The sequence below is a fragment of the Carassius auratus genome, chromosome 42, assembly GCF_003368295.1.
Source record: "Carassius auratus strain Wakin chromosome 42, ASM336829v1, whole genome shotgun sequence".
Classification (NCBI taxonomy): Eukaryota; Metazoa; Chordata; class Actinopteri; order Cypriniformes; family Cyprinidae; genus Carassius; species Carassius auratus.
In genome coordinates this window covers 7,904,631-7,929,336 of record NC_039284.1, presented here as the reverse complement: position 1 = coordinate 7,929,336, position 24,706 = coordinate 7,904,631, and the positions used below count along the sequence as shown (strand labels likewise).

The 24,706-nt window shown below is 35.3% G+C and overlaps 1 protein-coding gene across 1 annotated transcript in view; it reads left to right on the top strand.

Annotated features, from left to right (window-relative positions):
- Positions 1–24,706, top strand: part of LOC113060535 (ALK tyrosine kinase receptor-like) — a 426,749-nt gene that overhangs the window by 197,466 nt on the left and 204,577 nt on the right. The window lies entirely within an intron of this gene.

Below are 24,706 nucleotides of genomic sequence, written 5' to 3'. Positions count from 1 at the left end.
TTGAACAGGCATTATAAATAACTATATCTTGGGGTCCTGGGGGATAGGATTATTTGGGTGTATACAGTCTGTGTGTGTGTACATTCAACTAGCACAGATTCATGTGGAGTTGACATTTACCCCATTAGCATACTTAACACCATTAATGATAAAAAATATAGAGCTCATTATTTCATTATTTGAGTAGCAAACTGGTGCGGCCAAAGCCCTGGATGATTGATCACAGGACATTAATTCATCAGCAGCTTTAGGATTCTATGTACTCAGGGGAGATTTCATGTGGCGTACTCAGAGAACACGGAACTGCTACAGATCACTGCTGAGATTGGAAAATTTGCATACCCTCAACAGTAGAAAACAAACCATTACTTCAAATCTTGGTTAAATTCCAGTCTGTGGATGAAATATTAAAGACAAAGATGATCAAAAAAACAAAAAAAATTACATTTAAAAGTTAGTTAAAGACCAAGGGAGCTATTGTCAAGTGACATTCTCTGCTAAAATGTTTTGGAAAATAAGGCTTTTGTCCTCATTACTTCTTGACATGTGTCTTCTGTTCTAAAATCATTGCTGCACTTGCATATTGTCCGCCTAGAAAATCTCAAATAGATTATAGTGAATATGATTGAGCATTGATTTTTCAGTTGTACATGCAGTTCAGACAACAACATCTGGAGAAGGAAAAGAAGCAGTCGGATCCTTTATTGCCACTGTGGTTCCATTGATTTGTTTGAACAGGACGAAGAGCTTTGAAGCAGACTGATGCTTTTTGTGCTTCCAGAAATGCCCACCAGAAATGCTTAGTTGGTCTCCAAGCATGCACCATGTTTTTTTTTTTTTTTTTTTTTTTGCTGAAAGGAGCATGATCAGATAATCAACCAATTTGGCACAGGTGGAACTCGTTCAGTTAATCAACTTAAAGGCATGGTTCACCCAAAGATGAAAATTGATGTTAATCTGCTTACCCCCAGGGCATCCAAGATGTAGGTGACTTTGTTTCTTCAGAGAAACACATAGGAGATTTTTAAAACAAACCATTGCAGTCTGTTAGTCATACAAGTCAAGTGGATAGGAATCATGGCTAAAACATAAAAAAAAGAAAACATACACAAACAAAATCAAATTAAACCCTGCGGCTTGTGACAATACATTGATGTGTAAAGACACAAAACGACCGGTATGTAAAAGTAACTGAACAGTATTTATATTGTTTATTACCTCTGATTTACTGCAATGCCTGAACTGAATGAACACCTCCTCGAACCACAGCCTGCATGTGAGGCATCTTGCATTCCACTTTGAGACACTCCTAGTTAAGATTGTAGATATAGTCTCAATTGCCAATTAGAGATATAGGTGGTGGTAATGCACTTATTTAAGTCTGTGATCCACCATAAAGCAAGAAGTAGACTCCTCACATGAAGGCTGTGTTTTGAGGAGGCACTCATACAGTTTAGGCACTGCAGTGCATCAGAGGTAAGAAATAAAATGAATAATAATAATGCTGTTTAATTTCTTGCACACACCGATCGTTTTGTGTCTTTTCACATCATTGTATCGTCATGAGCCAGATGGTTTAATTTGGTTTTGTTTGTGTATGTATTTATTTTATTTTTTTTTGTATGTTTTAGCCATGATTCCCATCCACTTACATGTATAAGACTGATAGACTGCAAAGGCTTGTTTTAAACATCTCCGATTGTGTTCTACTATAGGAACAAAGTCACCTACATCTTTGATATATATATTAACGGTGTAACAGTACACAAATATGTTGGTATGGTACGTACCTTGGTTTTAACATTACAGTTTGGTATGATTGCAGATTTTTTTTTTTTTTTTATATATAAACAGTGGTTTGCTGAACAATTTGCTCTTTCATTAAATACATTTAGTTGTAGCCAAATTGTTTTTATAGATACAAATCTACCTCAGCTGATGCTTAAAGTTTAGGGAGCCCTTTTACATTATACAGTTACAATGAGGCCTAACAGCTTAATCCAAGCTTAAATTTGCCTACTTTTTATTTTTAAATAGATGATCAGCACTGATCAAAACATGTGATCATCAAAACCATTGCAATTTACTATTTGAATTTCATGATTAAAAAATAAATAAATAATAAAATACTGTATTTGTTCAGTACACAAAGGTACCAAAACAAAAGACCTGTACCAAAACGGTTTGATAAGAATACATGTATCGGGGGTGTAACGATACATGTATTCGTACCGAACCATTTTCGAACCACATTTCTCTGTCCCACGACAGTTTTCTGGCATTCCTCCTCCACCCCAACTCCTCACTATTAAACTATTATCTTCCCATACTAGGGATTTCGGGGAGTTCTCTGGGTTGTGTGCTCATGTTGTTCCGGTTGTGGTCACCATGCCTTGTCTTTGAATCTCCTGTACGTGAGCCTTCTTTCTGTAAGTATTTTACGTCCCTATTAGGACTTTCAGATGTTAATTATACTATTTTCTTAACAAAATGAGAGAAGTCTCCTCTTGGAGGCTCTCCCATATATTGGACAGTGAGGTCATAAGTCTTGGGCATTGGAAGGTTATGAGGAGGAGAGGTGCATTTGGTCATCGTCTCTTAATGCAGTTCAGCACCTGTGGTGTTTTGTATAGACTCGGAAACTTCGATACAACATTGATGTCACTGACTGAATGGGAAGGTCTTGGTTATGTATGGCAACCCTCATTTCCTGATTTCCCTTATGCCACAGCTCTGAACTGCTACTGAATGGGTTGAGATGCTTCTCGACTCCTCAGAACAGAAAGAGTGAGGGAATGTTATGTTGTCCTATTTATACCCAGATGTCTGGTGTGTGGCCAGCAATGCAAATTTTGTTCACCAATTTCATTGTCATATACAGGGCCGTGCACAGACCTTTTGAGGGGCATGAGCTGAAACTGAAAAAGGGCACCCCCCCCCCTTTTTTATATCAAGATTATTTAGTAAGCCTGCATAAAAGGAAGAAATGGTCACATCTTCATGACAAATTCAATAACACAAAATAATAGTCTCAAAAGCTTTAGATTTATTCACGATTAATAACAACCATAATAATAATATTAGATAATTAGATAATATAGATAAACAGGGTTTTAAGGGCTTCTTTAAACCTAATACAACAGCAACCTTCTGTGAGCCATGTATCTGGCAAAAATTGTATACTGTGGTGGACCAGGGATGTTGGTCTCTTGAAGGTCTCTTATTCACTAAACTTTTCCTAAAATAAGCCAGCAATGAAAAAATAAATAAAAATAGTGTGAAAAGTACAGTTGCAGTGAAAAGCATTTCTGAAGGATCACGTGACACTGAAGAGTACTGATGTAATGATGCTGAAAATTCAGCTTTGATCACAAAAATAAATTACATTTTAAAATATTCAAATAGAAAACAGTTATTTAAAATTGTAAAAATATTACACAATATTACTGATTTTGCTGTATCTTGGATCAAATAAATGAAGACTTGGAATGAATCATGAATTACATTCTGTATGATAAAATATAAAGATTTCAGTGATCTTCTCAATTTTTTTTTTTTTAGTTACTACTACATTACTGTAGTAAAACCATGTTTTACAACATTTTATACAGAGAGTATACAGAGAGTATACCATAACATGATTAGCCTAAATGTTAATAAATTAAGTGTATCAGCAATCATAAATCAAAGAATAAATTTCTTAGAAATATGTTATCTAGGTTCCGAGGATCACTCGTCGCTGTGTAAGTTCCAGTACGAAACAGCGCGGGGGCGCACCTGTTATGATTTTCCGATGGTAAAAACAAATTATATGTTGTTGTATTACTTATCAATATATCATTTTTGACCAGCGAATGTGTGCAAATGTGATTTTTTTTTCTGTCCGTCATTAAAACGGCGACGTCGCCTGCCGCTGCCGGCATCACATTACATTTTCATCTACAGGTTACAAACTAGTTTTTTTAGCTATATAGACGGAGCGCTCAGTTTTTCCTGTGGTAAAATGCATTTGGCCAAATTAGCATTTTATAAAAGATGAAATGCAACTGTATGCACAGGCTGTGTTGGCTATGTATTGGCTATGACTAGATGGCAAATGCTAGCCCTCTCTTTCAGGCGACGTCCCACATGTCTCAGTCAGTGAGTCAGTCAGACATCAAATAAATACAATATGAGCCTTTATAGACAATGTTTAGTAGTACTTAATCAAACAACAAGATATTTATTTACCCTTCGCAAAACTTTGTTCAGCTCAGGTTGTGTCTACTGTGCGGCTGCTGTGGAACTTCAGTTGATTCAATGAATATAGAGGGGGCGGAGTTATCAGCTTACTGACAGCTTGAGGATCGAATAAGATTTACACAAGCTCGTTTTAAGAACTTTCATTTGGTAAAACAGACAGACAGACGTAAAGGGTGACCAATAGCATTGATAAAAAAAATAAAATAAAAAAAAACACCACCAAAAAAAGGGCACTTCGGAGTGTAAGGGCAAAAAGGGCATGTGCTCTGCACAGGTTGAGCCCTACCTGTGCACGTGCCTGGTCATATATATATATATATATATATATATATATATATATATATATATATATATATATTTACACAATTAGTCTCCATGTTAGTTTCCATGTGTCTTGCTTAAGTGACAATCTGACACGCTATACTTATTTACTGTGTACATATTAAATAATAGACAAAGGTTTCAGTGTTGTTGTTTTTTTTAAGTGAAAAAAAAAAAAAAATCATCCCATTTTGAAAGTAGAAATGACATATTCTAATAAAAAGGAAAAGAGTGAATAGGAGAGCTGGTACAGCAATTTCCTTTTTGGAGAACAGATCAAAATGGTACCCTTCCTATGACCTTCACCCACAACAAAAATATAAATCATAATTTCCAGTCAAATCTGAACACTTTATGCATTGGATACCGGTTCACAGCTTAGCTGCAGTTCTGCTTCAGCTTTAGAAATTGTCACTTCCAATAGGTTTCTGCTACTAGCGTCTTATATTGCATTCCAGAAAACTTTCAGTGGCAGTGGCGCATGTCAAACAAGCAGCTAATTGAAGTTTCCACTAAACACGTTTATTTATTCATTTGTTTATTCAGTCATTTACTTATGTGGGGGATTAAAAATGCACCAGTCTGGGGTGTGCAGTGCCCAGGGATCTGGCTCCCTCTGCTGAACCTAACCAACCTCTTCACTTGTGGAGCCCTATATGACTGCTGCTGACTACTGGAAAACATGGTCTTTACAGTCTACTACCCCAGTAAGAGTCTGAAAAACCAGATATAAAAAGATGAGGAAGTTTTGCTATAAGAAAAAAGTGGTTCTTCCAAATTTAGGTTTCATTGTGGTTCCCCAATGGACAAGTTTTAAAGAATATCAATACAGAGCTTCTCCATATACTAAACACACAATTAAAGAATCATCTGTGATAAACAACATTGTTATTCCATTGTTTATTGTTATGAGAATCATCCTCTCTGAAAAGTTCTTAAATCGCATATGGTGGCTTTAATATGTCAGGTTAGAGTTCAAGTAGTGCATGTTTGAGGCACATGATGTTTAATGTTGTCCATCCTAACACTGATGTGTCTTGATCTAACACTAAATGAGATTTGACAGTCAGACAGACAGGCCACAAATCTATGGAGCTCTTTAGAACTCATTGTGACATGAGTCATTCTAAAAGTACAAAATAAACATTTCAAAACAATCAAAACAATCCAAAGCTATTACTTTTATTACTATTATTACTACTACTAATAATTATTATAAATTATTTTAAATGCATTTGGTCACACTAAAATGTCAAGCGTTTGATTCAGAGTACTTACTGTATACGTGCATATACTAGTTTCTGCAAAACTATCACAAGATTTGCTGCAACAAATGTATTATATGTGAATGTGAAACATTATTACATTACAATAATGTTAATAGAGTAAAATTTATGGGGGGCCTAATATGAAACTTTTAGACATCCTTAAATGTCTAAGAATGGCATGAAAAGTCCCATGATTATGCCTACCTGCAAATCCTTCAAAACAAAGTATGATACAACTGTCATTATAACAGTTACATAGAAAAGGGAACTATTGCACACTTTTAAAAAGAGCTGCAATTGCATAACCATTACATGACGGAAGGCGCAGTTATGATTTTGATAAATATTTTGGACCTTCAGGAAATCTGTGACCAAAGTGACAGAAATGATTATAAATAAATGTTAGATGAATATAAAACCCAAGTTCAGTTGCTTTTTTAATTAGTTCAACATGACATTCAATTCATAAATGTTTTATATTCATTAACCTCTTGTTTCACACCTTTTGTGGAGTTTTTCATATTATCATATTAAAATAGTAAAAGAACATATTTTTGGACAACACTGAAGATACAAGATGCAAGGGGGATTTTAAACATGCTTTTCTAATCCATGTTTGTGTGCCTCATGAGAACTTCTTTGCAGTATTTGTTCAAAAATTTGCCCTGCAATGTACCTGTGTACCTCTGGATTTCAAAGGAATGCTTCAAAAAGCATGTGATAATTCTGCACAAGTCTACTGGTGTGTCTGTACGTTTTCTCTCTCTACTGGATTGGCTAGCCAGGTACAGCACACAAAAAAATGGTTCTGAACAGAGCTTTCTTGCTCCTGTAACCATGGGAACATAGCCTGATTTTGTGCTCTGTTGAATAAGACCATGTTGCTGTTAGTTGTGTCTCGAATGCAGCGTGTGACGTTCTTTAAAGTGAACTGAAAATATATAAACATCTTAGATGCTGTGCATCTTTTGGGTGTCTCTTGCATCTTTTGGGAATATATATATTTTAGATGTACCATCAAGCATAAAGTATGATTTTTCAATTCTTTAAACCTCAGATAAATAAGTATCACTTCTTTGTGACCTGATAACAGCTGATATAAGACAATTCAGTCTTTAAAACAGGACTTAAAATCAAATTGGATATGGACCAATAGAGAGCAACAATTTTAAAGTCATTGTTCAGTCAACTGAAGCCTGGCCTTTAACTACACCACTCTAGGAAATGAAACGTTTCAAACTTTTTACTTTTTATTATTATTATTATTCAGTTTACATTTTATTATATTATTCAGTTTACATTTTAAGCCTCTCCAGCCTGGTTATTTCTGTATGTTGTAACTGCTAATTTGGAAGATAAATTATTTTCCAAATCCCAGTACTCTTGCATATTGCAGCACGTTTTCCTGAAGGATTTTTCTGTACTTAACTCCATTTATTTTCCTCCTATCTTGAGTTTTCCAGTTGCTGTTGCAGATAAGTATGCCCTATGATACAACCACCACCATTCTTCATTGTGGGGATGGTAATCACAGTATAAAGCAAAAACTACATGTGCAAAACATAGCCTTTTTTTTTTTTTTTTTTTTTGTATTTAGCATTTAGGCGCAAATATGTAGTTTTGGTCAAATGAAACCATCTTCCTCCAATAGCCTTTTTTATGCATACATGCAGTTTTATTTTTCCGTAACATTGTTCCCAAGGCAAGTTGTGGCCTAGTGGTTAGAGGGTCTCTGAACTCCTGACTCCTGACCCTAAGGTTTTGGGTTTCAGTCTTGGGCTGGCAATACCATGATTGAGGTGCAAGGCACCAAACCTCAATTTAACAATTTCTGGTTACCACTTTTTACATTGCATGTAACCCCCACATTTTACAGTCCAATCAATGGCACTTTTCACCCGACAAGCTGATTGAACTTGTAGGCTCAAAGCAGGCATTTTTAAATGAAGTGTTATATTTGTTGCATGTTTTATGTTCTGGTCCTCAGTTGCGTAACACATGAACTATCAGTTTTATTTTTACCTCAATTCAGATTATCTCCAGATGGCAATGGCTGTCCATGGTAGGTAAAATAAATTAGCTACTTTCAAATAAATTGACGAAGATGTCTGCCTGCATGTTTTGCCATGGCTACTCACCACACCGGAAGATAATTATAACAATAAGCCCAAATTACAGCATTGTACATTTCAAAGAAGAAAATAAGACCCTCATTATCCCTAATTGTCACAGTGATGTGATTAAAACACTGTCTGCACTTTGTCCAATTAGTGTGCATATGGTACTGTAGGTCTTTTGACGTTGTCATAGTCGGTGTGTATTTGTGAGGGTGTGTTTTGTTAATGGTGTTTACATGTAGTGGGAATATTAAATCTGTCTGATTATCGTGTTTTTTTTTTTTGTTTTTTTTTTTGGCAGACAGCCACTGGGGTAAAGTACAAACTCCATTATTGGTCAAACAATGCTTGTTACTGGCTTTCTTTTTCTTTTCTTTTTTTTTTTTATTTTCTTTTTTTACATGTCTTTTCCAGAAGATTTCACATTTAATGTCCACCTGCTCACCGTTGTTATATGTTTGCTGTTTAATTTGTCTTTCCAGATGGCATCATTATATGCTTATAGTGAGGTTAATGTCCTCAATGTGTAAAGCTTGCGGCTGTGTATGTCTGTGTGTGCGTCTATGGAACAGACTTAATTCTCAAACTATGATTGAGTGAAGAGCTTCTCAAATAGTTTCACTTGATATCCCAGATTTCCAAGAAGCATCATCAAGCTACCCAGAACAGTGACAGAGAACATCGTTCTGATATTAAACAAATCAAATGTAGAAACTACCATGAGCTGCCCTACAACATACTGTACAAATGTAGCTTGTCTAAGCATCTCTTGAATTTTGAGGTTGGAAATAATTTCCTGGTGCTAGAGTTGATTTAAATACAATGAATGGAGCAACATTTTTAAACATTAAACTTAATTTCTCTGAGTGCAATCCACTTAACTTTGTAAAACAGAAGTTTATGTAATAGGTTTGTGCTGAGACTGTATGGATCATTTTTGTAAATGGTATATTAAAGTTTTCTAGTTTCTAGCCACGTGATTGCATGGGAGTGGATATGGTTAAAAAATGTTGAGAATAAACATTATTTTATGACAAAAAAAACAAAAAAAAAAACAAAAAACAAATATATATATATATATATATATATATATATATATATATATATATATATATATATATATATATATATATATATATATATATATATATATATATATATATATATACATATATATTCGGTCAGTGTTTAACAAGTCTATGTGTTTTGGCATTTTGGAGGCTAGCATTTATGTTTCTATGTTTCTTAGTTTTAGAATGACTAATTATTATATGTGCAGTATATTGCTATACTTTTCCACAGCAGTAACTATATCAGTACAGTCACTATTCAAAGCTGCAGATTTCAAAATGAATATTGAGGGATGTTGTGTGACTTTTCAAGAAGTCGGCAGGTACAGATTAATCGCGGTCTGCATCTGGATGGATGACCTTACCTGCAGTATGTTTCGAGTTTGAGAATTTCTTTAGAAATTGTTCTACAAGTATTATTTGAGTTTATTAATTTAATTTAATTTAATTAATTTTTTTATTTTTTTTTTAGCTCTGTACAAAGCCTGGAATACACTACATGATTTTTGCCCTTATTTCTTGCCAATTTACATGAGAAGTTGATCCTAGTTGCTGAAAGTCAGTCTGTAGATTCAAATTTACAGATCCCATAGAAAATATGGAATATGACGATGAGTGTATGATGGTCACAGACTCTGATTTTTAGCTTCAGATTATGATTCCATCCATTCGGAGGATATCAAACATGTTTGATAGTTTCAGCCAATTTTTAGAACACATGTTGTTTTCATTTGTCATGAGTCTCCTAGCAACAAGGCACACATTTCCGTGTGAGTTTGTTGTGATCAGAACGACTTGAAAGTCTGGTAGTTTATAACAAAGCTGCAGATGTAAAAATGTTATTTTAAGTCAGAGTACTTCTTATTCCTTCTTAAAGAGGCTGTTCGATTTAGTTTACCCATAAATGTGAATTCATGCATTAACTACCAAACATGCCCTAATGTGTATTAGCCTATGTGCACTATTCATACATGAATCCATAAGACTCCAGTGGTAGTTAAATATAGCTCTTATTGTAAAATGTTACCAAATTAATTTACGTTCAGAAAATATTTGAGAAAAGTATTTAAAGGGGGGGGTGAAATGCTCGTTTTCACTCAATATCTGTTAATCTTGAGTACCTATAGAGTAGTACTGCATCCTTCATAACTCCAAAAAGTCTTTAGTTTTATTATATTCATAAGAGAAAGATAGTCTGTACCGATTTTTCCCAGAAAAACACGAGCGCCTAGAGGCGTGACATGTGGGCGGAGCTAATGAATCACGAGCGCCAGTAGGATTTTGTGTTGAGCGCGTCTGGAAGCTGTGACACAGATCCAGAGGCTGAAATTTAACAAGAGCAGTATCAGCAAAGGCTTCTCTATGTGGTATGTACTGAAAATGTATATATTTGCTTAGGGGTTTTGGAAAATGACTAAGTTCCACTTTGTCGTCTTTTTTTTTTTTTTTTTTAAGCTGTACATGTGGAAAGTGCAGTTTGATAACAACATTGCATGTTGTTTACTTGATGTGCTTACACGCCGATAGCTAAGTTAACAACACAGAGATATTTGAAGCCGTTTTACTCGTGCAGTTTGATGACAACATCGCATGTTGTTTACTTGATGTGCTTACGCGCCGATAGCTAAGTTAATAACACAGAGATATTTGAAGCAGTTTTACTCACCGCCTGCGGCTCCAACACACGATCGTGACCCTTTTTCGTTGGGATTGCATTATCCTTAAGAAATAAACGATGTGCAAATCCAGCGTCAACCTGGGCCTTGTTTGTAAAACAAGCATCTTCGAAATGCAGGGAACAAACAAAAACACTTGCACAACTCCGTTGATGCTCTGTAAAAAATAAACTCCATCCACTGGTCCCTTAATGCTGTTTCTCTTTTGGTAATCTGTGCAGGGTTGTCTTGCCCTGGCAACCAAAAACACACTCCTTTTGTGTCATTTCGCGACGCTCTCGCTCTGATGAGTGATTGTCTGTGCTCAGCCTCTCTCAGTGCTCTGCTATATGGGAGCGCGCGCTCTTCCGGCAGACGCGCCCTTAGGACCCATATAAGGAAATTCCGCTCCATATAACGTCACACAGAGCCATACTCGAAAAAAACTTTCCGAAACTTGTGACAAACCGGAAGGAGTATTTTTGGAACAGAAATACTCCTTCAAACGTACAACTTAATTTTTGAAACTTTGTCCATGTTTAGCATGGGAATCCAACTCTTTAACAGTGTAAAAAACTCAGTATGCATGAAATAGCATTTCACCCCCCCTTTAAGAAAACTATTTTCGGTAACACTTTATTTTAAGGACCGGTTCTCACTATAAATGCTTATTAGCAATGCATACTGCTAGCACATTGGCTGTTTCTTACTACTTAAGCACATATTAATGCCTTATTTTGCATGACCGTAGTTTACATCCCCTAATCCAACCATATGCAAACTTAACAACTACCTTACTATTAATAAGCTGCATATTAGAAGTTTTTTTTTAGGGAAAACATATTAATAGTGATTAAATTAATAGCGAATATGTGTTCCCTAAACTAAAGTGTTACCCTGATTTCCACTGTCTACAAATCTCCATTCTTTTACAAACTGAAATGTTGGTTTATTTCGCTGTCCTTAAGTGTATGCATTTTATTATTTGCATTTAGCATCTTTTAGCAACTCCTGATTTAGCATGACACAGCATGCTACCAATATTTCATTGGAATCCAGAAAAATATCATCCTTATTAAGGGAGGAGCAATTAAAGTTTCCATTCATTGAGTCTTACTTGAGGCCAGAGGAAGCTTTGAACCTTCTAACATCAAAGCATTCCATTTGTTCTTATATTCATTCATTCGTGGCTCTCACCCTTTATACAACTTTTCTTCCTTTTTCCCCTTCATGTTGAGGCAAATCATAGATGTCGATTTCATATCAGAAGTTTGTATTGCTCTAAAACCAGCTTGCATGGATCATGTCCGACTTTTTGCCATTCCTTAGACAAAATGAGATGATTTTCTGTCCTCTAAGCCCCTTCCTGCTCTCACCTCCCATGTGGTTCAACTGCCTGTATGTCATTGTGAACTATTTTGGAGCTCTGCCTTGAAGAAAAAAAAAAAAGAAAGAAAAATAAGTTTAATTACTGTGGAGTCATGTTTCCTGTAGATCTGCCCTGAGCAAATGAAGAGTTTGGAATTAGTGGAAATGAGATGCACCGGAAAACTATTATGAGCTTGAGAGGTTTTTTTTTTTTTCCTGCAGTTTCATGGGTGTCACGTCTAGAGAGAGCATTTTTGGAATGAGAAACTTGCACCTTCAAAGCAATAAATTATCCAAAACTTCCAACCCTCATGTTGTTTGCATTCCCGCATTTTCTTTCTTTCTTCCGTCAAACATAAAATAAGTTCTCATACAGAAAATCCAAGTTTCTATTTTCTATACAAGGAAAGGTAAAATCAAGTTGTAACACCACTGATTTAAAGAATATATGATTATTTATTTTCACTGTTAAGTAGTTATTGTTTTTTCTTCTATGAAAGACAAAATGAAAATAAATGAATAACTATAATAAAATAATTATAAATGTAGCCTTGAAATGTTTTAGCTATAACACAAGTGACATCATATATTATTATATGTAATAATAACCACATATATGATACTTTTATGAGCTGGGCAGGTTTGTTTGGTTGCTTACATTAAAGAAATACAATATACAACTAATAATGATGATGATGATGATTACTACCTCATTTATTTACTTGGTATAAAGAATAACAATAATTGGTTTGAATGACAAGAGGAAAAAAGAGAAAGAAAGAAAGAAAGAAAGAAAGAAAGAAAGAAAGAAAGAAAGAAAGAAAGAAAGAAAGAAAGAAAGAAAGAAAGAAAGAAAGTTACAAACTCCTTCAGTAATCCAGTGGTGTTATAATTTAGGGTAACCAGAAACCAGACTCTCAGGTCTGAGTGAACAGAGGATACTATAAATATATCACCGAATGCTAATAAAATGATGGAGGGCGTGATTATGAGCAGATAAGCAGAGAGTCTGGGCCGAGTGAAGCCACTGATTGCCCCATGTCATGCTATTATTATATCTAATGACTCAGCCAGACAGAAGAATATATTGATATTGTTGAGAAGTGACCCAAGATAAATCAATTAATTAAACATCACTGGGACTATTGCTACAACGGCTATTGCTGCAGATAGTAATTATTTTTGCTAAATTGAAAATGAAAACCAATTGCTGATGTCTTGGTCGATAAAATTTAATGAGACTCTTCATTCTGATGGTAAGAATGGGTTTAAGATGCACTTTGCACCATTCTCATGAGAAAACTGCAGGTTAAAAGATTATATGTAGTATGCATACTTGTAGATTAATGTTTTTATTCTGTGCAAATATTTGATGCACTAGCATTTCTTATAAACTGCGACCTTTTTTTTTTTTGACATATAAAAACTTCTTATTTGTGTGGAAAAAGCAGCTATCATAAATTATCTTTAGGTTTCTTTATTTTGCTTCTCACCTCACCTCTAATTTGCATTATTTACATTTTGAAGCTGAACTTGTGCTCTGTTGAGAGCATTGTTTTTTATTAGTAATGCATGGTAAAGGCCAGCTTGATGTCAAATAGAGTAACTATTGCCCACAAGGATCAAGCAAGCAAACATGGAACCGAACATTCTCATAAAATTAAGAGAAAATTAAGAGAATTTTCTCAGTGCTGATGTTTCCTCTATAGCCAAGGTACCACAAGCTCTATAATTATAGCTGATATTCTGCACAGCCCAGAGTTTAAACTGATAAGTGTGTGCAGTCATATTATTAGAAAAAAAAAAAAAAAAACATTGCAAATCACTATTGAATTCCCACCAAACTATTTTTTCAAGCAGTATTTGCACTGTAAACCTTTTTTATGTATATAAAGTGTGGGTGAACTTAAACTGTATATCTATGCTGTGGTTCCTGTAGGCTTTGCGTGCGTGCGAGGGGTCGGGGGGCCTCTATTGTACATTTTGCTTGGGGCCCCCAAATTCCTTCAAACGACCCTGGCAATAATATACCAGCTGAGCTATACGAAATGCAAATCAGAGTGCAAATAAAATAGTACAAAATATTAATATGAAAACGACCTTTTGCCGATAGGGGAAGTTGGAGTATATGCTCTGATGGGTCGTATTTCAAGGAATTGGACAAACGACCTATACGTATTGCATATTGGTTGGAGGACAGGTTGAAAATTTCACATACATGATTAAGAAACCACAGCATTCTGGTGGGTTTTAAAGAAAGTTAGCAGCACATTTTTCCCAGACCCATTATATACTAGATATACTATAGATCTTTTTTTCCACACAACTGATAACACATCATATTGCTTGTATTCATAATTAATTAGATATTAAAGATGGCACTGCATGGACAAGAGCAATTTCAATTTCCCAGCCATTGTCTGCGAACATGGTAAAGAATTTCTCCTCTGTTTACAATTCAGAACAGTGTCGTTGTAATGTTTGGTCCATTAGAAGTGATGGATTGTATTCCACTCAAGTACTCTGCAATGCAAATATTTGCGGGGTCTAGTAATCTATACTGTGTTTGCTGTTGTTATTTTCTTCTTTATTCAGTGGATCAGCACAAATGCTAATCTGTTGCAGCCATGTTGTTTATCATTATTAAATGCCTGATATCTGAACCAGCACTATACTTATAGCTCAGAAATTGGCATGAAAACAAAATTAATTCAAATAATTATGGATGGAAAAACCAAACAAGTAAAATGGATTGCCATGTTTGTTGTTGTTAGTGTACTAATAATGAATTAGCTAGCAAATGTGAAGAGAGTTGTATGAGTGTAAATGTATTAGTATAGGCTGTATACTTCGTTTTTATTAGTATTATTATTTTGTGATACACGGCTTACACTATTAAAAGTAAGCCTACTTGTAACAATTACGATCACAAACAGTCACTCTCAATGAACCCCTGACATTCATAAGCGTTTCCTGGTGACCTGCAAACATTTCAATCAAGAAACAAATATTTGTGATTAGAGCTGAAAAGAGCTGAAAACTTGACATTCAAAATATGCAACTGAATGGACTGATACATATGCATTTGTTAATGCATGTCAATGTAAGCCTTCCATCCTTCCACCCTCCCATGACTTCAGCCATATCACCCTGCAGCCCAAGACTGGTTGCAGGGTTAAGCCTGGTCAGTACCTGGATGGGAGACTTCCTGGGAAAACTAGGTTGCTGCTGGAAGAGGATAGCAGGGGGTGCTCACCCTGTGGTCTGTGTGGGTCCTAATGGCCCAGTGATGGGGACACTATACTGTCAAAAAGCACTTTCTTTCAGATGAGACATTAAACCGAGGTTCTGACTCTCTGTGATCATTACAAATGACACTTCTCGTATAAGGAGCAGGGATGTAACCCCGGTGTCCTGGCCAAATTGCCCCCGGCCTTGTCACGGCCTCCTAATAATCCCCATCCACTTGATTGGCTCTATGACTCTCTCTCCTCTCCATCTGTAGCTGGTGTGTGGTGCGTTAGTTAGACATGATCCATGCAAGCTGGTTTAAGAGCAAAATACACTTCTGATATGAAATTGACATCTTTGATTTGCCTCAACATGAAGGGAAAAAAGGAAGAAAAGTTGTATAAAGGGTGAGAGCCATGAATGAATATAAGAACAAATGAACCCCCCCCCCCACACACACATGATTGTAAGGTGCTTTGGGTTTACAACAATTCACAATACAGCTCTATATACATGCATCATTCATTCATCCTTGTGCTCTTCAGTGAAGAAGAACATAATGGATGGATTTATTAATTTTATTAATGTATTTACGTTTTAACAAATTTAAATTTGCGTGGACTCACTTATGAAAAAAAATAATAAAAAGGAGTAGAAAAAATAAATAAAACCTGTCCAGCACATGTCTGTTTTGATCAATGAGGTGAGAAAAATATGACTGTAACCCAAGGCTATTGGTAGATACACATTTAAAAACCAAATTAAAATTATTACGCCTTCTCTAACCAGGTTGTTTTATTAACTGAAAAAAAAAAAATAATATTAATAATAATGATAATAAACAACAACTCCAAGCTAGTCTGAATATTCTAGACCAGGTAAATGCTAAACTGTAATGTTACATAAATAACCTTTCTATCCCCAGTGTATCATGCTAATACCTCAAAATGCATACAGTGGAAATCTTAATCTTTAAATTATACACTGAAAACCTAAAGCCTGATAACCTATAAACAGTAACATCTAGGTTAAATAGTCAGGTGTGTTTTTGTGGTCATTTTGCAGCAATATAATCTAATTAACATCCAGTATAATGATTCTACAATTGTTTTAATTGTGACTTCATCTATCCAGTAAAGCAAACATACAGGCTTGCCAGTTTCATGCTGCAGCTGAATGTTCTGTGATTTTGTAGACTCCCATGGTGAACCAGCTTCTTTGCAGTGACTTAGGCTAAATCCAGATCACACCGGCTCACAGCTAATCCCACAGGATCAAACACTGTCCCTCACAACAGAGGTGTTGGAACACTGCACTATACTGCTAGACTGCCATTTTAACCCTTCAGTTCTCACTACGTTTAATGTAGAATTGTTAAGTTTTAATCTAGACTCTAAAAGGTGAAGTGTGCAGTAAGTTATTTGTGTCTCAGTGGCACTGTGAAATTATTGCTTGATCTGAATCCTGAAAAGCTAATATTGCTTCAGTCAATAGGAGTTTAGTTAAATGCTCAGGAATCATGTCATTGCTTTTTTGCAATTCTGTTTGGTGGCACTGAATTTACACTTTTCTTCTTTAATAGTTCATGACAAGAAGTACAACTCATCATTTACACCATCTTATGTCCTTTCAAACCATAATAATGTTTTTTTTTTTTTCTTCCATGGAATACAAAAGGCGAAATTATTAGCTTGTTTTGTGTTCAGTTGCAAAAATTGATTAGCTTCAAATATGACATAAAATCTTCATGAAAAAATAAATTATATATATATATATATATATATATATATATATATATATATATATATATATATATATATATATATATATATATATATATATTATAAAAGGACTCAATCATATTTAAGACTAAAAACAATTGTGTAAGACATAGAATTAGGCACTTAGTCATCTTGAAGATAAAATCTTCATGAAAAAATAAATTATATATATATATATATATATATATATATATATATATATATATATATATATATATATATATATATATATATATATATATATATATATATATATATATATATATATATATATATTATAAAAGGACTCAATCATATTTAAGACTAAAAACAATTGTGTAAGACATAGAATTAGGCACTTAGTCATCTTGACAGACTTACGGGATCACTTTGCCTTTTCACAGTCTGTTGTTGAACTCCCGAGGTACAAAGCTGAACTGCTAATGGTGAACTGTCCTAGATGAAGCAGGTGAGAAATATGTAGCAGACAAGCTGCAGCATAGATATCTCAATGCCACATATATATATATATATTTGGTTTTACATGACCATATTCATGTGCAACGATATTTACTTGGTACTATGAGGTAGTAACTAACAATAACATAGTATGGCTTCTTTATGATCAACAACAACAATAACTTCAAATAGAAAAAAAACAACAAAAGAAAACAAGACTTGCATGTATATGATTTGACGTGTCTTTGAAAACATTTATTTTTCTTTCTTCTTATTATGGCGGATTTATCGACCTTCTATCTTGTTAGCAAATGTAAACATGCCCTTCTGTTTGTCATCAGAATGTTTTCCCCCCAGCTAAGAAAGGATTGCCTAAAGATCACTCATAATGGGGTTGTTCCAGCCCTGCAGGATGATCCATTTGTGAAGTAGGTTTGATTGGGGAGCAATCTTTCCTTTTCGGGAAGTCATTAACACAGCGGTGAGACAGAAGCAAGCAGAAGCCTAATTTTTCAATGCTGGGATGATCTATAAAGATGGGATTGGGGGAAACGGTAACCTGATTTGTGTGAGCCAGAGAGAATGAGACAGAAAAAAAAAATGGTTTGTCTCTTCTTGGTTATGACTAATGACCCAGTGTTTCACTGTCTGGATGCTGGGATTGCTTTAGATGAGGGTTCAATAAATATCAGAGAAATAAATAATCTATGTAAGGTTGAGAAAACATTATTATTATTATTATTATTATTATTATTATTATTATTATTATTATTATTATTGTTGTTATTATTATTATTATTATTATTATTATTATTATTATTATTATTATTATTATTATTATTATTTAAATAAGTGGATGTAGGCATGGGACAAACAATTGTGCTGATAAAAAATGCATGGTACAGTTCTCAGTGCCATTTTCAACATGTCCATTTTAAATGTCAGTATTAAACTATTTCAATGTTGTTCTTTGTTTAGAGACATATCTTTGAAGAAACAGTGATTTGTCATTCTGACATAATCCCATACATATACATACACACAAAGAGATACACATACAGACATACATAAACGTGTTTAAACAAGACTTATTTCAGTCTTAGAAGTCACATGTTCTGTTCACTGACTATTTGGGTGGAAACATACAGTAGTTTAGTTACTCATTCATTCATACAAATAAATAAATATACAAAAAATAAATAAAAATTACAATTACAGATGTAGCTATATTTTGCACTTCAAGTTAAAAATCTGAAGCCTTGTTTCTCATTTCTATGAGCTTTTTTCTTAAACTGCACACACTAGCTGTGTTATAAATATTACATATCTACTTACATATCATTTACTTTGAGTAGAACAAGCTGTTGCTTTAGGTGCAAGCATCAGGGTCAGTGGAAACATGGAAACAGCAATTACTGAGTGTTTTTTTTTTCAATTTAATTACAGGAACAAAGTGATAATCATTATGTTGTAAAATCTTGTGTCCGTATTAGGGAGGTTAAATTTCACCATTGAGAAGTAGTCTGTTCTATGTTCCCAAAATTAATAACGATGTCAGCAATTCTGCACAGCATTGTGGTGCATGAGACCATGCCCTTGATGCCCTTGGAAGACATCTTTATGGGCCAGGACATCTGCAATATATGGCTTGTTATTATGCATGGCAATAAGCAAATAAATGGTTTCCGCTAGTTTAAAATGAATTAAACTAAACTGAAGATATTGAATATTGATAATTATCAAGGGATTTTACTTGTTCCAAAAGCTAACATACAACAAATTATAATGATAAACAGACACTGATGGACAAAACACTTTCTCACAAAAATGGAATTCTTCTAAGATTCAGTGGAATGTGAATTTACTAATTACTAATCAGTAATTATATTTACTAATTATTTTAAAATATGCAAAATAGTGTCTTCTGCAGACATTAATATTTCTAGCATCAAAATGAATCAGGTTACGCATGTAACCGTAAAAAGTGAACAAGACACTGCGTGCTCTAGCGGTTGCTATTGGAAATGCTTTCATCTTGACTGGTGTCTGAAGTAGTGTTGTCAAAAGTATGGACCGTGATACCCGTCAGATATATAAAAAAAAAAAAAACAGATATACGAAGCATCCGATAATAGATGTGGCTTCTAAAAGCTCCCATGTGCTTCTGTGTTAGTGTTGGTGAAAAGCATGAAACGTTGATCATTGTAGCCAATCGCAGTCATATCTGCTGAGTTTTGCTAAGAATTCTGCTCAACAGTGCCCAAAAGCGTCCAAATGCCAGCAGGAAATTTTAAAGAGCAGGTCATATGTGGTTTTGTATCTCTTTTGCAGTTTATTACACAGCTGACCTTAAATGAAAACAGTGTTCAAAGTTGTTAATCAAAAAAGTGCATGATAAATAAAGACATTGGCTGCATCCGAAAACTGAAAAATGCTGCCTTCGGAGGACGCATTCCAAGGACGTGAGGCATCAAGGCACGTTCAAATTCAATGTTAGCTTCACTTCCTGTCTCCTGAGATGCCTTCATCTGGCCGATTTTTGAAGGCAGCATAGATGTATCCTTCGTTGCCTTTGATATCCCACAATCCTGTGCGTTACATTCTGTGAGAGTTAAGCAAACTAAATAAAGATGGCGTCTGAAAGTTGTGGTCGGTGGTCAGTTTGTGTGTAAATGTATGTTTCTGATCAACGTTTTCCACTTTTGATGTCATTTCTAGCGAGAAATCAATATTGCAGTAATGAAATATGCAATTAGTTATCAACAAAGCTCTATATATTTTGCTGTAAATCATTAAACCATTACACTGCCTCAGAAGCCTGTCCAAAATCAGTTTCGTGAGGTGCCTTCATGCAAAAACGCTGCCTGCAAAGTCATTGCCTGATAAGACAGCGAGGCAGCAAGTAACCTGCCTAAGTTTTCGGATGCAGCCACTGTCTCTTAAAAGAGACTTTTAATCAGAACGCAAAACAGCTGTGCAACAGGTGCACCAGACTAACTCACTCGTCTCTCCTGCATTAACCCTATAACTGTCGGTGCAGCAAAATAAACAGCAATTTAAAATGACTATAAAATCTGTAAAATATGTATGAACTTAATACGTGACTTAGATTGTTTATTTTGCAAAACCTTTGTAATTTTTATAAATATCACATGAAATTTATATTTAAAAAGTTTGTTCCCATTAAGCTCAGTGTGCTCTCTTTAAACTCTTCCACATTGTACATTTATGTAAATACTTCCTAAATAGACTTTAAATATTAACTGATGGTTACATTTCAAGGTAACTTCAAACTGCATCCTTTAGAGGTTGCTATGATGAATGCCTCTTCATGACCTGTGTCTGACCTGAAGGTTGTTGCTTCATTTCAAATGATCAGGCACATCTGCTGAAAGACCTGGGTAAATGCGAGGGCCTTTCTCCCAATGAGGTAGCTGAGTTGTGCCGCATCACAGATCCCACAGACCCTATAGGCTTTACTTTATCAACCAGATTTGATAATGATCAAAAATATTAAAAGATATAGACACTGAAGTGCCTTGTTTTTTTTTTTTTTTTTAACCACACTTACATTATTTTTTTCTTTGATATAAAAATACATGAAATCAGTCCTGGAACAATCTAGAAAAGTAATGGGTTGAAAGTCACATGTCTCATGAGTTTGAATAAGATATCATGAAAAATTTGACTCCTGGAAATATTTTTAGGAGACTATGTCTAGACCACCCCCCACCCCCCGAATATATATATATATATATATATATATATATATATATATATATATATATATATATATATATATATATATATATATATATATATTGAATATTTAGCCATTTAGCTATTTAGCCATTAAACATACCAATGCATTTTTTTTATTTTTTATTATAAAACACTAGACAGAAACTTAAAAAAGAGCCCTGAGAGTGGAGTACTAGGTTTTCAAATAGACAAGGGAACTCACATGCTCAATCTGGGAGCAGCAAGCTCATAGGCAACCCTCCCATAGTGAGGGGAGGGCTGACAATCTCAACCAGAAAGGGCTTAGCAGAAAGGAGGCCTCACAACCTGATACAACTGCATATAGGCCTCCATCACACTCTCAATATCATACCTCAGCATAAAGGAAGATTGAGGGCCCCATACAGCTTGGCTTAAAAGGAAGGGAGGTGGTAGCGGCAGGCTCTTACACTACCCTTGGCTACTTGGAGAGATTCAATGGTTCAACCTAAAGGGCAGTATAACAGGGAGATAGATACATGGTGGGTCTGCAACCTATCATGACTGCAGAGGGGTATTCCAAGAGTTACTCTACAACTCAACGAGTGGAGAGCTCAAGCTCAGTATATGTGCAGAATGGTCAAAGGGAACTAAAATATCAGGGAGCCCCTCAGGGCAATATACACATTTGTTCAACTCATGGGCAGCCTGCCTAGGGTGGCTCCTCGAGGCCAAATCACCCAGCGAGGTCATCAGGGAGCAGGGTATACAATATCACTTGGGAGTGAGGGAGCTACCATCTCAAGGAGATCTGGAGGGCCTAACAACCTGAGGTTGCAGTGCTATTCTGGAACCTTGATAAACAGGAAGGCTGCTATAGAAGCCTAATGACTCTGTGTCAAGGTTCTCCAGGAAAGTCGAGTAAGACAGGACTAGCAACCCGCTTTCAAGGGAACCAGGAATCTGTACCAGAGACATTCTCCTAACATTATAGGCTGTCACCGGTCAATATTTTTGTCATGCTTTTGCCATGTGCTTCACATGAATTGCATTTCTCATAGTGACCTCTAGAGGATGCAGTTTGAGTTCCCTTGAAAGGGAAATTTAAGTTCTATTTACTGAAAATCTTTTCCAGGATACTTTAGCATATTGAATAATGATCAAAGCTGACGTAACACTCCTTAGAGGTCATTTTTGAATGAGTTTGGTGTTCAAGAATGGACAGAGAAGAGTCTGTTGGTCTGTTCCTCACACAAAGCAATAGTTTGACTTTGCAGGACTTAGAATATTTCTATATATATGTGGCGAGTGGGGCGGGGCCGAGAGGCGTGGGAACGAGGAGTGAGGCCAGGTGTAGTGATTGGAGATGAGCTACACCTGCGCCCCACCGCCGGTATCGAGTCCCACGTAGGAGATGGAAGGATATAAAATCGGAGCGACTATAGTGAAGGAGGAGAGAGGACCAGGCCTGGGACATTATTTTATGTTTGCTTTTTATTTTGAGCACACCAGTCGTCTGTAAGGGGCTGGTGTGCTGTTTTGTGTTTATTTTTGAATTATTTAAATGTTTTGATTGTGCGCCGGTTCCCGCCTCCTTCTTCCTGATGATTAGGAAGTTTGTATCGTTACAATATATATATATATATATATATATATATATATATATATATATATATATATATATATACATATATATATATATATATATATATATATACATATATATATATATATATTTCAGAAAGACTTTGAATAGATTTACCTGGAAATACTTTAGCTGTGTGGTACCCTCAAAATAAATGTGCACCTTAGAACATTATCCAGCCAATCAGATTCAAGCATTCAACAGGTCCAAAGTATAAGGAATAACTGAAGACGGGCCACTGGTTTGCTAGACATTTTTTTTTACACCAGATTTTTTTCGTAAAACTAACATGTGAATATGATTAATTTCATATGCATCTCATCACATGCCTCGCTTGTTAATTTTTTATTTTATTTTATTTTTTTTCTCATGCCCAATGCATTTATTCAATACACAGTATGTGGGATGTGCAATGCACCCTCAGCATTCCTACAATTAACACATATTGTGTTATCAGAAGTGCAAAAAATTGAAAAAACAAACAAATATCGAAGTGGATCTAGATTATGTATTGAATGGTATTGAACCTACAGTGGGCTATTTCTCCAAACAATTTAGCACGTGTCAAAAGAACTATAGCACTATTAGTAAAAAAGACACTCTGGCTTTACTGTTGGTCATTTAACACTTTGAGGTGTACCTAAGCTCAGGTGACCGCACTGTGGTGTATATAGATCAAAACCCTGTAGTATTTGTAGCTTGTATATCTAACTCTAACCAGCGTTTAATGAAATGGGTACTCATCCTACAAGAGTTTAACTTAGTCATTCACTATAAGAAAGGTGCAGATAATATTGTAGCTGATGTGTTGTCAAAGGCTTATACTAGAAACACTTAAATCGTTGGTTGACAACAGCATGGATCATGTTGATCAGGTTTTGTAGCTAAGGGTAGGGGGTGTTACTTCTGTGGACATAAACTGTTTATTATTATTATTATTATTTGATTTCTTAATGTGCTGAGGTGTTCTGTGTATTGTGTGCAGTTTTCTCTCTCTCTCCCTCTCTTTTTCCCTTTCCCTCTGTGCAATGTTTATTTGGCTCAGCTGCAGGAGATTATGTTGAGGAGCGGGATTGCTTAAATGCTGAGAAAGACGGCAGTGGTAGAGGGAGCTCTCTGTGTACACATCATAGATCTCTGCAGTGTTGGATGCTGCCATTCTGTCCTCTGTCTCCTATCCTAGACAATAATTGTTATGTTGTTATTGCGGTAGCTGTTGGGGTGCTGCCGTTTGAGTGAGTTTTACTTATGTTACTGATTTATGTAATTGATGTTCATTTTGAAAACCGTAGGGAGGAGGTTGCCATTTACTTTGTGACTCCTTGTTTTCTCCTTTTTTTTCATCAGCTAGGAAGTAAGGCTCTTGTGCTTTATTTTGGCTTTTTTGGTTTGTTAGGTAAGTTAAAATTTAATTCATTTTTAGTTAGATTCATCTTTTGCTTATTATTTTGGTTATAATTCCTTCTGAAGATTCACGCTTCCTGTTATGCATTTCTTTTCTTTAATATACTCTTGCTCTGTGATGTTGCTTGTGAGCTGGGGCAAGAGAGGGGGCATAGTCATTACGTTATTTTTAATTGTCACTGGCATTCCCAACCATGGACTGGAGAGATCATGACAATTAAGTCTGTTTGACAATTAAGTGTTTGGCAGCAGCATCTCTACTAATCGAGAAAAAAATCATGAAATTAATTTTCTTCAAGAACAGCATTGTCATTACCTTGCTACTGAGAAATGCCAGGTAGCTTTTAAGTTGTTATACTGACAACACGGTTCTGTGGATGTGCATGTTTCCGTGTGTGTTTGTACTGTAAGTGTATGCATTTGTATGGGAGAGAGCGGGAAAAAGA